Consider the following 14,151-nt stretch of genomic DNA (forward strand, 5'->3'; position numbering starts at 1 on the left):
TGTCTTGTTATTACTGGTCACGTATACTTTTCTATTTTAATCTAAATGTTATTTTAGGATATAATAATTACAAATTTAAGTTATATAACTTTATGGGTGTGCACAAACCCAGACAGAAGGCTCTTTAAACCTACTATATAGTACGATTAGTTAATATGAGCATCGTAAAATGAATAACAAATATTTGAGTTTGTTCATATTTCATTCAAAATGTATAATTATTCAAAATTATAAATACTACATAGAGATAGGGAATATCAGCGTAAAATGTGTTTTATTAAATATCAGTTTGATATTTTGTTTCCATTTTTTATTTTTCTAGGGGAAAGTTCACAAACTTCCTGCACTTTGGTGCATTTTTATGTTTTAGTCTGATTATTATTATTTTTTTCTAATTTAGATTTAAGTTGTATTCAGTTTTGACTTTCAGAGCTGGAATTAATTCTCTGGACTCACATATAGCGTCCTGGAATGAATATCAACAACATTTCCATTGACATTCATGAAAAACTTGATAAACATTTCACTTAATATGATTTAATTTAGTTTTTTCACACACACAAAATACAGAATATACTTGTGCTGAATGGCACTAAAAGCACTCTAAAAAGAAAGTTTATACTTAAAATAGACTAGGAATACTTTCCACAACAGAGATACTGCTAATGCCATCTTTCCATCTACCTCTGGAAATCAATCCTGCTTGTTTCCTTCAACAAAGCCATGGCGATGTGCTTTGAACTGTGACATAGAAAGTACACGTAAAATTTGTTCTGAGAAAATTCACTCCAACCCATACTTCCTGAGATTTGAAATTGTGTAGCTATCAATTAATTGTTCTAAAAATTGGGGAAAAAAATATGCAGGATGGTGAATAGTGATTTGACCGCTGTGTAATGTGCAGTTACAAACTGGATTGACTGATGGAACTGTCAGCAGTCCAAGTTTGATGAGACAGACAGTTGTACGGACTGGTTTCATGGTGCCGATAGAAACATGGCAATATAAAATAACTTTTGATAAATTATGTAAGGTTTGCTTGCAATAATTGGTAATGTTAAGATTGTCCAGCCCATGCTTATGCTGTAACTAAGCTTAACAATCTAACTCTACCATTAAATATACTAATGCAAATATCATTCATGCAAATATTGTGAATATCATTTTAAATCATGAGGATAATTGTTTTTTTTTTTGTTTTTTGTTTTGGTTTTTGTTTTACTTTGCATAGATTTTTATTTTCTGTATAGCTTTCATAGTATATTGGGACCATGCATTTATTTGTCAACCAGATACCCATCTAAAACCAAATGGGCAGAGTTTAATAAAAAATCACATTAGAATGCGAGATAATCAGTTATTTATTTGCTTCAACTGTCTAATAAAATTAGTTCATTCTTAGGTAGGGCTTGACGTGAAGAGTTCTTTACTTTTTAAGCAGGTTGTAAAGTAACTAATCCAATATTACAGTGTTGGTATTAAACAGCATTATATGCTGTGTGTATGTATTGTGGCAGAGTAGGGGTAGGAGAGGGGAAGATGCAGTCCTTGTGGGTTTGGTGCAAAACTACATCCCCCAGATTTCCTCAGGGGTGAGCCAGAATGAGTTTCACCTGGCTCTAATGAAATGAAGGACACCTGCCTGTATAAAAGAAAGGTCACAAATGATTGCTGTGTGAAAGCCAAAATCTATTTGAAGGCTGAAACCAATTTTCAGACCTGTGTGATTGGAAAAGGTACTGTGTTGTTTTGTTTAGAAATTAAGTTTAGTACTCCTGGAAAGAGTTCAACTTTTCTTTATTTCTAACTATACCGGACAGATAAGCAGTTTTACCAGTTCAACAAAACACATACAACACTGTACCCTTTCCAACCACACCCGTCTCGGCCATCGTCAACATTGGTCTCAGCCTTCACACAGATTTTGGCTTTCACAAAGCCCAACAAACATTTGTGACCTTTCTTTTATACCTGCCTGTTTAATCACTTTTATACTTGCCTGTTTAATTACAAAACAGTACTGTATCTATGGTGAACGAATCTCTATCAGCGCCAAGAAGGTGTTATTTTAAGCTAAGCTCCTGTTCCTTTAGCCAGAGCATTTACAATGGGAAAAATCCATTACACCACAAGGATGTTCTTTTCAGAGAAGTGTTCCCTTAGGAGGTGTTCCTATACGCAGAAACTACTGTGTGTAATTATATATACGTATGTTCCTAGCTAATCATAACCACAGCTTGGAATATGTGGTTAATTACTTTGAAAAATACAAAACTCTTTGCACTTAAGTCAATTTTTAATTTTTTTTTAGACAGTTGAAAGAAACAGCTAATCCATTATCTTACATTCCTTATCCCAAATATATTCCTGGAATGAATTACAAGGCAACTATTTTTACGATCAGATATGAAATAATTTGTTCACCTTCTCCTTTTATCAAAGATTTTCATTCATGAATGGCTCCTAAAATATTTTCTAACCCTTCCATGGGGTAAAAAAGTAAGACCTATTAACTTAATTTAACCTTCATGTATAAGAGTGCTTTAACATTGTGTGTATCTTACCCAATTCTATTGTTTTAATTCTCTCTCTCTCTCTACATTATATATATATATATATATATATATATATATATATATATATATATATATATATATATATATACACACACATACTAATTATATATATATATATATATATATGTTTGAACAGGCTTGGCTGTAGTTTGGGTTCGTGCCCCTTTTAAAAACGTGACCCATAGATAAAAACTTTGATTTTCAGCGCTTATGCACACTTTTATTTCACAATACAAAAATAAACAAACACCTAGCTCTCTCGGAGCACTAATTAAACGTATGCAGCTCCTTGACTAACGTGCAGGCCAGCTAAGCTATTTACCTGCCAGAAGAAAACATAACACAGTTTTAAACCAAACTTAGGTTTTACCTTTGTATTTGCGCACATTAATAAACAAGCTCTTCTCTCTACAGCCGCCCCGAGCAAACTGGCTGCTCTCCTTTTAGACCCCTGCACCTGGCTTTAATTTGCAATAGTTACCAGGTGATAATTAAACAATAAAACAAATAATAAAATTAAACAATTAACAAATACAATGAAATTAAACAATGAACTAAATGAAACAAAACCAAACGTACGTTTGCACTTATTTTTAGGCAGGGAGGAATCTGTTTATCTCCATGCTACCTCACTCGTTTTAGTTAATAGCTGCTGATTTAAAACATGTTGAAGAGAATTACTTGGAAAAGTATTTGCACGCCCCTACTGATTACAGGTAACTTTACTGTAACTAGATATTTAAGCCAAGTGACAGATACTTAAAAGAATGCCCAGAAACTTGTGTCTGAAAATACAGGGACCAATGCAGTGAACTACTCCTAACATCATCCATCCCTGTAGTCAGATAGAGGCTACCCTTTTAAAAGAATACCCTTTCCAGCAGTTTAATTGCCTTTTTTAAAAATTTATTTTTTTAGAAGAACCATGTTAAAACATTGATCACATTGTTAGTTTTTAAAATGTAATTTATGTTTGTTAATTAAATTGCTTGCCCAATGTAAGTATTTTTCAGCAGCTGCTGCAGTCAATGCAATCCACTTGGTTCAGGGTTCTGTTTTCCATTAATTTCCAGATCTGCTTAAACTCTGGAGCACATGTTTCATTTTTTACCAACTCCTTTATACACAGTGCAATTGTTTAAAATTGAATTTTAGCTACACACACACTTCTAGCTACACACACACAAGAAAAATTATCCTAGTAAATGGGCTATTGCACATGATGATAATGAACACTTTCATGTAAAATGAGAGTCTGACTTCAAAATGATGTACTGTGAAAAAAGATAAGGTACAAGCAATATTCTAAGGTATAGTCTAAAGTTACTCATTTACACATTCTGACTCCCTAACACTGCATTAAAACAAAGTATTAAAGAATGAATTAAACCATTATAGAAGGAACTTATTTAATATGTTATATCTTTTGGTGCATATAGTACCATAGCTTCTTATTGTTCAACGCACTAATCTACCAGACCAGTCACACTGCCCTCCACAGGGATGCTCATTTGTTCACACTCTTTATAGTGCTATATGAAAATGAATCAAAATTCTGAGCTGTTTATGAAATATTTTCGTGAATGATTACAAATACAAATTCGGGTTCAGGCCCAGCTCTCTACCGTACAGTAAGTGTTTGGGGCCTAAATGTGTTCTCAGCACAGACTGTAGTCTTCCAATCAAAAACATCTTTACACCTTGGAGGGTAAGTAGCGAGGCTTCGAAAAATATAGCGTTATTCGCCCCCAGGTGTTGCTTCAATTCACGGGGCGAGAGCCGGGGCAGTAGGGAAAGGTTGTTACTTGGAGAGGTAGTTTGAGGAGTGGCCTCAGGGGATAGGATAGGAAGGAAAAGAAGTTCCCGACTGACGGGAGCCTTCTTGGCCAGAGGAGAGAGAGCAGCCTCGAAGGCAAGCTGTTCAGCAGCCTCAGGAACCAGAAAACACATTAGATAGATTGGCTCAGTGGATCCCACGACAGGCTCTACGGAGCGGCAGTGATGCAGGAGGAACAGGCTCTTGCCCTGAAGAACCAGGAAAAGGAATGATAGAATAGGGAGCTGGAAAAAGAGCCCAGTCTCCACCCAGCTATATCGGAAACAGATGTGCACATGTATGATTCTACTGCTGAGGAGGACCAGCTCCCTAGGCTCTTAATTAGGTGCTGATTGATGTTGGGTTTTGCTGCTGAGATGGCTGCTCCAATTCTAAAGGAGTAAGGAGTGTAAAATTGAGGAGAAAGGCTTGCTTTGGAGATGAGAGGCAAGGCGAATTGAGAACCAACATCTTGTAACTGCTACACAGGAGGATGTGTGGATCCATCACAAAGAAAGGCTTCTTGCTGTAGATGTATCTAGACATGGAGATGTTGGGACATAATGGAGAATTAATCTTCGACAGCTGTATAAACTGACCTTGACGAAGCTGATCTATATTGAAAATACATGACTTTCACAGTGAAAGGACCAGCTAAAATAATAAAAATGTTGGCTTCAAAAAACGCTGCAGGGTATAATAGATTTTTGTGATCAATAGTCCATGTGATTGGAATGTTTATCCTAAATGCTCTGATGCTGCATCATGCCAACACCTGAAATCTGGTGATCTTCTATAATATTGCAGTGGATCTATGTAGAAAGAGAATGACGGTGGTTTGTGTTTGGACAGAGGAGAGCAGAATGGGCTGTTGATGCGCAGAGCCAGCAGGCATTGGCTCACAAACTGCTGAAAACGCGTTTAAAAGAGGTCTAAAATCAGGGTAAGACTTCAATTATTTATTTTCTGATGTTAGGAGAGAGAGTAATGCCTACGCCATCAGTACAGGCAAGTGAGGCATGGCCTGCTGAGTGTTGTCTATGTGACCATCTATGAAGACATTTTGCATATTCTTTACGTAATTATTATTTTTAATTAAAAATATATTGAATACGTAATTTAGGACAGTTAAGCATGTATATAAGCAAGTTAGCATAGGTCCACGAGACGTGCTTGCAGTTAATTTAAATGTCACAAATTCGGCGAGTTGAACTTATTCTCTCCAGTTGTGAAAACGCAGCGGCAGGAAGCTAGAAGATTGCATTACTGAGGCACAGAGCTCACAGGGCCTCATGAAACTGCCTGGTTACCACGACAACTTAACACTCCTTGTAGTCTCTCGATGAGGGCGTTGCACTGGTAACCATGGCCTGTGAGGCAACACTGGAATGTTGCAGCGCAGCAGTGTCTTTGGAGTTTGTTTTTATTTATTTTTTCTTCCTAGCAATGGTTTGTTTTGAAAGTGAAGTTATGGGAGTAGGCTTCAAGTAATGTGTTAAAGCACGAAACTAGAATGAGAACAAAGCTGGGGTTCCCGCGTTGAACTGGGAATTGAAACCAAATGAATGTCCTTACCCATTAATGATCTATTTATTTATTTATTTATTTTTTAATTTTTGTGGGCTGCTGAACGCTAGTAGCAGTAAATTGCTAAACCAAGAACCCACGTGGGGAACAGGCGTAAGCGAGGTGATTGACAGATCTACTGCAGAGACAGGCATTGAGGGAGCAGAGGCTGCAATGGCGTCTACAAGGAGATGAGAGTGTAACAGAATTGTGCGATTCTGTTATCGAATGACCAGGCGGGGAGGGACACTGAACTGCTGTGGAGGAGAAAATACCTTTACGAAAATAGCTTTCAGAATCTTGTTGATGTACCAATCTTTAAAGAAAAGTTGGGGAGGGGTGTCTGCTTGTAGTTGTTTGCAGGTGGAGGAAAAGATAAACAAAGCTTTACAATAGATGTAAAGGGCAAGGCGATTGCTGCAGACGAGAATGTTGATGCCTTTGTCGAACAGAGCTTTAAAAGTTTGGCGGAGGCCGATCTTTATAATGGAGATGCAGCAGAGGTTGAATAACGGAGTGGCGCTTTGAACGGCACGGCTGGAGATTAGATAATTGCAGGCTTAACAGCTGCTGCAGTGAGAAAGAAAGAAGTTGAAGGATGAGAAAAATCTTCATAGAAGGCAGGAACATTGCTCTAAATTATTCGAGTCAGACGAGAAGACAAGGTTTAGACGTTAGTAAAGAGAGAAAGTTTAAGCATATTTGACGGAGTCTGAACAATTGCTAGAAAGCGAAAACACTAGATGAGAAAAACTAACTGAAAATGTTCGACAGTGAGCTGCATGAAATAGGAAATAGGAAAAGATTGACAGGGAAAGCAGGGTGGAGCCCCAGATCTTGTCCCCCAAAATATAAACTATCACCTGTTTAAATAACGCACCTGTCTTTTTTTATTTTCATTGGTAACATCCTGACAACTTTTTACACTTCTAAACTTTAAAGTCTGTTTTTTAAAGTCTCTAGTGCACTGATAGTGTAAGGATTATTGCCCACATTGTAAAACAGGAATATCGATCCATGATATGGTACAGAACATAAAAGCAAGAACACTTGTTACGTTTTATTTATTTATTTTTTAAAAATCTTTCTTCCTGCAGTTATTTAGAAGACAGATCACAAACCCCAGTGCATTACAGCAGCCATTTTGAAATTATTTTTCGGAACTGTGCTGCTTACTCTTTAAACTTCAGAAAAACTAAAAAGGTCAGAAGAATTTAAGAATCACAGATATGAAGCAGCAGCTTGTCTACGGAGCAAAGATTGTGCTTGATCTCTTTATGGATTTCCAGTATGGATTAACAAAAAAGCTCCAAGTTTTATATAAAATGTTATCAGTATAAACAAAAAAACACCAGTTAAATGCCTCCTTTTTAAATGGCTGTGATGCTTCTTGAGCTATTCACAAGACTGAATATGTTGTTAATAACCTCCTTCTGCAAACAGCAGCAGCATGTAAACTGGTCTGTTCTCTGATATAGTGTACAGAAGGCCATACTTTGGCAGATTGACACAACAGAGAAATCAGTGTAAAACACTAAGTTTCATAATAAAAAGAGGAATAGATTTATTAAACCATGAGCGTTTTATTTGATTACCTAGTTATGGTTAAATGAAAAGGCACCAACAAAAAATGAAGCAGCGCTAAAAATGACTGTTTTAAAAAACTAAGGTGTCTCCTACAGATCATATAATGGGAAGAAATGGTACAAGTTTACAAAACTACTACTGACAACTGGCATATTATATGATCTTGATGTAGTGCCTTGCATACGAAAGCATTGTATAGAATAGCATAACCTACCATTTTTCCTCTCTGTTAGTGGTGGCAGCTGCTGGTTGATCTGCACAGTGAGGTCTCGCATTTCGTCAGTGACGAAATCCCATTTGGAGTGACTGTCATCACTGCACTGGGCTGCGTTCTCATCCTGACCACCAGGCTCCATTCATCACAGTGTTGGGACGGATTGCTGCATATGCCTGTCACTCCACTTTAAAAAGATCAGGGCTGCAAAACTTTAGAAAACTGAAGCCCAACTGTAAAAAAGAATGCAAGTAGACAAGCAATAAATCACTGGTAACTTCTGATAGGTAAGCGAAATACGTCGCAGTTTCTGGGCCAATGCTGAAGTGATGATTAAATTTTCATCTTAATTAGTAAGATCAGTGCAAATGAGCATGCTTCTTTTACATTTTTTATTTTATTCTTAAATACAATATGAAATTAAATAAAAATAGTGAACGATATATTACACCCTGTTGTTTAGAAGTACTCATATCAAGGTTGGTGCATTTGTACACAGCAAGCTAGACTTTGAAAATAATAATTAAGCCCATGGTATTTGTTTGTCCAAGTCATGTGCGCACTGCTTCACCATTTAAAATAAAAATGGTTACAAAACAAATCCATGTCTTAGCCCAGCAGAATATACATTGATCAAATCAACCCAAAGATGTATTATTCATATAATCAAAATCTTTCTGCTTTAAAATGTTCCAGGATGCTTCATAGTACAAGTGCAACTATATAATTATTTGTAAGAAAGTTCTATAGTATTTATTCCTAATAAAATGTGCGTTTTGATTTTCAGAATAATTGTTGTAAGCCTTTATGATTCAGTTCACCTCAATAAGCTGAAGCAATGCACAGCTGCCACCTCAATAATCATCCCAAAGTTTTCAAAGAAGAGAAAAAAAAATACTATTGCATTATTGGCCCTCCCTTCAAATAAACAGCTAATACAATGTAAAACTTACTTTGGTTCCTATTGTTTCTTTCACCATTTTAACCTGTCAATTGTGCAGCACAGCAAAGCCTTAGTTTAGTTTTTCTTCAAATGTGCCATCAGCCTGGAGACATTCCACAGTGCCCATGCAGCATAGCTCCATCAGGTTTTATTTACAAAGCTTAAGCACACTTTTGAGCCCCAGAACGTGGCTCCCTTCAAGAGCTTCTGTCAACTTATTAATTTACAGACTGTACAAAGTACAGACCTTGCATGGACTCCATCCATCCATAAATATTAAATACACACAATCCTGATTTCAGTAGCTTTCAGAGCCCCCACAGCGTGTCTACTGTATGTGAAATATGATTAGGGTTTCATCCTGATCCTTCTATTACTTTCAACACTCAATATTTACAGAAGCCCCCATAGTGCGCTATATACACACTGATATGTTTTTATTCATATATTGTGTTTGAAAAACCACTTTGATGCAGAAGACAAACGTATTTGCTTGTCATATAGAATAAAGGAACTATTTTATGGTCTATTTAGGTGGCCAATCTCTCAAGACCAACTATGGAAAACACATCCAAGGACAGAGATTTTATCATTTAGGGCATTCGGGCATGGCTATTTAAACACAACTTTTGCCAAAATGTATCTTGTTCCCCATGTCTGAGAATCAGTGAGAATCCTGCCTCTGGCAAACATTATCTTGATCAAAGAACAGCACACAAAAACTAAATAACCAATTCCAGTAAACATTTCCTAATGAGCCCTCTACTAGTTTTCATGAGAATCAAGGCCCCTGCTCCAACATCCAAGAGAACAATATTACAATGATAGTACTGCAGATTATTGAATACAGCAGTTACTGTAGTGTAACATGCTGTTTCAACCAGTAAAAAAAAAAAAAAAAGACAGTGCAGTTAATCTAGCAACTGTCTATTGTTGTATAGGGAAAGTGTGTCTGTATAGTACTTCTGTTTTTACATAGTATGTATGATTAACTTTTTTTTTTTGTTTGTATATTAGTTCTAATCTGAAATCATTATTGTGATTTGTTACCATTGGTTGGAATTCAGATACACTGTGCAAATTATAAATTTTAATTATATTTGACAGAGGTTAATAAGCTTGTACACATATGCCGGGTGTAATTTAACTATTTTAGACCCACTAACTTTCTCAAACATAAAAACTTTATTTGCTTCAAATGTTATAGCCACACAACTTGAATACTACATTCTGGTTGTTGGGTCTCTAGAGATGCCTTTAAAATACTTAACATCTGAATGAGAAATAAAAGAAGTTCATTGTATCTGTCATTTTTATTTAAGTAAAAAAAAAAAAAAAAAAAAAACAACTTAGGTCAGGTTCAAAACAGTTTTTCAAATACTTGGCCAAAGGATTGCTTTATTCAAATGAAATCTACTTAATCAAATTACAGGTCAGACCCACTAACATTGTATTTGATTTGTGTAATTTCCTCTTTTGTCTGCGAAGTTGCGCCAGTTACTTTTTCTTTTCTGACTTTATTGGAATACAGAGCCGCACTCCGAAGTTGTGCCAGTTACTTTTCCTCTTTTGTCTGCATGTCAGATGATACAATCTACAGTTTGTTACTTAACAAAAATACTAAATTAAATGTAAAATGTTCCTTATAGAAGAAAAAAGAAATAGAAAAGGAAAGGATACGGAGAGAAATGGCAGATGAAGACACAGCAGACATATAAAGGCAAATGAATGACAAACATCTAAAATATACATAAACTAACTTATAAAATAACACAACGCAGAAACATCCTAGAACAGCCCAAAGCAGCCAGTGTGCTTTCCCGGTGTTTTTACACGATTGCTGCTCACGCTGCCACTCACACTTGCAGGGAAGATGAATCTGTAGCAATCCTTAAATCAGAGGCAGCAGAAACAGGTCTGTGATGGACACAGGTGAAAACAACAAAGTCCAGTGATGACAATATTATACCATAATATCAGCTATTTCCCTTTCATGTTCCTTAATGTTCCAGATACACTATAAAATGCTGTAATTACATGTCAGTTTTAATTTGATTTAGTTCCCTTTGCAGTAGGGGGCATTTTGTAAAATGTACTGGGGATAGGAGACATATACAATTTTAAAGTAAATCTATATATACATTTCCTGTCTTAAAACTTTTTTCCTGTCTAAAAAGTATAGGACTTGCCCCACAAAGATTAAGCTATTTATCCATGTGTTGCCATTCTAATGTTTGCAAATGGGATTCTACAGTGGAAATGTGTCACAAGAGCAAACATGCAAAGGGACAGAACACATGTAAAGGTAGCACCACAGTTCTGAAGGGTGTGTGGACAAAGAAGATGAATACTAGGCAAGTTCACTCACATCTCAAAGACATCTTCTGTTTATAGTAGAAGCAGCTACATGTCTATTATATGCGTTACTGGGCTACAACGGTACAGTACCTTACAATATTGTTCCCGAAGAAGACATTCTGGGCCCATCTGCCATCTTGAACTGTGTCAGGTGGCAAGGTACAGTCACTACATGTCTGCTGATCATACTTTCTCCAAGCATTTTGTATATAAATGTGGGTGGTCACCAGTTGTTACCTGTTTGTTAATCATTTCTATGGGCTATAATCCTGTCAGGTTATACTAGAGCCAATGAGAATGGCTAGTTGCTTGATGATAGCAACTGGTGATAATCAGAAGACCTGCTGTGTGGCCAGACCAATCTGTAATGGTCAGACGAAGAAAGCTTTTAACAAGCCTGCCATAGTCTAAACAAAAAAGGCATTGTATTACTAGATGGTGCTGGCTGTTGCATCTATAAAGACAGTATGGATAACCCCAATCTGTATTTAGCTGCTCAAAGCTGTTTGTAGTGATCTTAGTTTTTTTATACTCCTGTATTCATGCAGACATGACTATTCTGATACCGCAGTCTAAATATTATACGTAAACTGCCATCGACCGCTATATTTATTAAGATAAATTTGGCAGTATTTGGCCAAACAAGACTAGACTGCGTAGGAAGAACAATTTCATGTGGCCTATCAAACACTGCAAAGTATAATAAAAATCAGCATTCATGTGACATTCACAATGTATTTTGGTCCTTGGAATTTAAATGCCAAGTTGACAACCAGCTGCACCTTTTCATTGTAAAATGACCAAACGTAAGTTATTATCCTATAAAAAGGTAGCACACATTTATGTACATCTGGCTGTAGATTAAAACATTAAAATATGAAATATGGCAATGTGACAGAAATACAATGATTCTTGGTTGTAAATCTCCCGACCGACCTGTGAGGGCGCTAATCAGCGAGAACAGAGGGGACGGGCTGGTCTGACAGTTCTTTCCCAGGGTTCAAGGGAAGTCGGTCAGCCAGGGAGGGGGTGAGATTCCGTTGCAATAACACATTGACCCGGAAGAGAAACAAAGTGGCAGCTGCAGATTGGAGAGGCAGTTGTTTACCAAGGGGTCATGTGTGACAGCATAAAAGGGGACGGAGAATCGTAATCTGTTCCTTTACTTTGGTTTTTGCATATTAAACGGAGAAGGACTGTGAGAGATCCCCCTGTATGAGAAAGCAGTATCGTGAGTGTTTTTTGTTTGTTTGTCTGTGTGTAATCGCCTTGTTTGTAACACCACAATAGACGGCTAACACTATTCTGGAGCGGTCATCAAGGGCCAGAACTAAAGCCAGAATAGCACCACTACTATCACAACTATAACCTGTATTACCCACCACGAGCACTACTGCACTCACCCAGGACTGGTGACCGCGTGTGTATAATTGTGGGGCAGATACGTGTTGGGTTATTATTATTGTTTGGGTCTGCAAACCCATTATTGTTTATTATTGTTATCGGTCACCAGACCTTGATACAAAACAAAATAATAAAGCACTATTTTCCAAATCAGATTAAACCTCTGTCTGTTTCATTACCGCACTGCATCACTCCTGCACCTGCATTCACTCAGCCACGTTGTCACAGGCATCACTACGTATTCATGAGTTTCAAAAATGGTCTTAGTATAGACATGTATGTGTTTTTATTTTTTGCAAGGGTGGCAATGAAAGGTTAAACAAATAGACATTTTCCAAAATTAACAAATTTATGTCCAGTGAGTTCACGAATATAAGGCAGTGTATACTTTATGCAGGACCTCTTTTGGTTCTCATTTACTGCACCCAAAAAAAGATAATGAAACATTTATCATGTGAAATATGAGTGCAGAAATCTTTATTAAACAATGCAGTATTATAAACTCTTTCTTTCCATTGGAACATTCCAGGTGAACTCTCTGTGGAAAAATCTTTTAGATTACATTTGCTTAGAGCCTATACTCCTGTGCGTTGCCAACTACTTGATCAAACCCAGAACGTGAACTGTTGTATGTAAACATCTATTTGATACCGCGTTACACTTGGAATATTTGCACATAAACAGAAATCTTCTCCCGATGGTATATGTCAAGCTATTAATTTATTGATCCATTAAATGCCCCCAGCTGAAGTAATATTTGGGTGGGTTGTCATTATAGCGTTCTTTATTATAAGAAAAATAAAGAATGCTGCTGAAGGAAGTTTAACTAATTTAGTAGGTTAACTTTTGACCCCTCTGTTTGCGTATTAAGACAGACATGTTTTTAATCCTATTTATTTATAAAAGAAAATCCTAAAGGATGGAATGGGACACATGCGAGGAAGAGTTATATTTCAAATCCGACAGTGGCCTGTGTCTAGAAATTATAAACACAATTAAAAAGGCTTAGGAGGGGGTTTTCTAAACAAACTTTTTTCATACACTTTTGTTTATATATTTTCTCCTGTATGCTGTCATTTTGGACAGACACCAGGTAAAGCTGTAGACTAAAAAAAAAAATAATACGCATAAAGACCATCAAAAATACAGTATTCATACCATATGTGGCACATGTGCAGAAAAACACTGTACTATATTATATATAATATTTTGATGTATTTTCACAAAAATCATCTTGGCAACATGTATAAAGAATAACATTTTTGAAGCCAGCATTTGATCAGTACTGTATGTGGTTTGAGATATACACAGTTAAACATTATATTGCAATAATATATTTTAAATCTATTAAAAAACAATTATAAATTAAATATATACCATCCTAAATGGTGTAGCTACCCCCAGTTACAAAGTAAATGTAACAAATTAGAACCAGGACATTCAGTAAAAGAAAGAGAGGAAGTTTTTTTTTGTTTTTTTTTACTCCTGTTTTTCTCCCCAAAAAAGATAGTCCCCACAGGACTATAGAGCCAAAGCACTCTCCCTGAACCCTCATCGAAGACTGGTGACTTTGCACAGCCAGTACACAAACCTGTGCTCCACCCTGCCCTGCAGGTAGTCCAGTAATAAACACATGGGACAGTTTATCAGGTGAAACAACTAAAACCTTGTGAAAAAAAAAATAAAA

The sequence above is a fragment of the Polyodon spathula genome, chromosome 20, assembly GCF_017654505.1.
Source record: "Polyodon spathula isolate WHYD16114869_AA chromosome 20, ASM1765450v1, whole genome shotgun sequence".
Classification (NCBI taxonomy): domain Eukaryota; kingdom Metazoa; phylum Chordata; class Actinopteri; order Acipenseriformes; family Polyodontidae; genus Polyodon; species Polyodon spathula.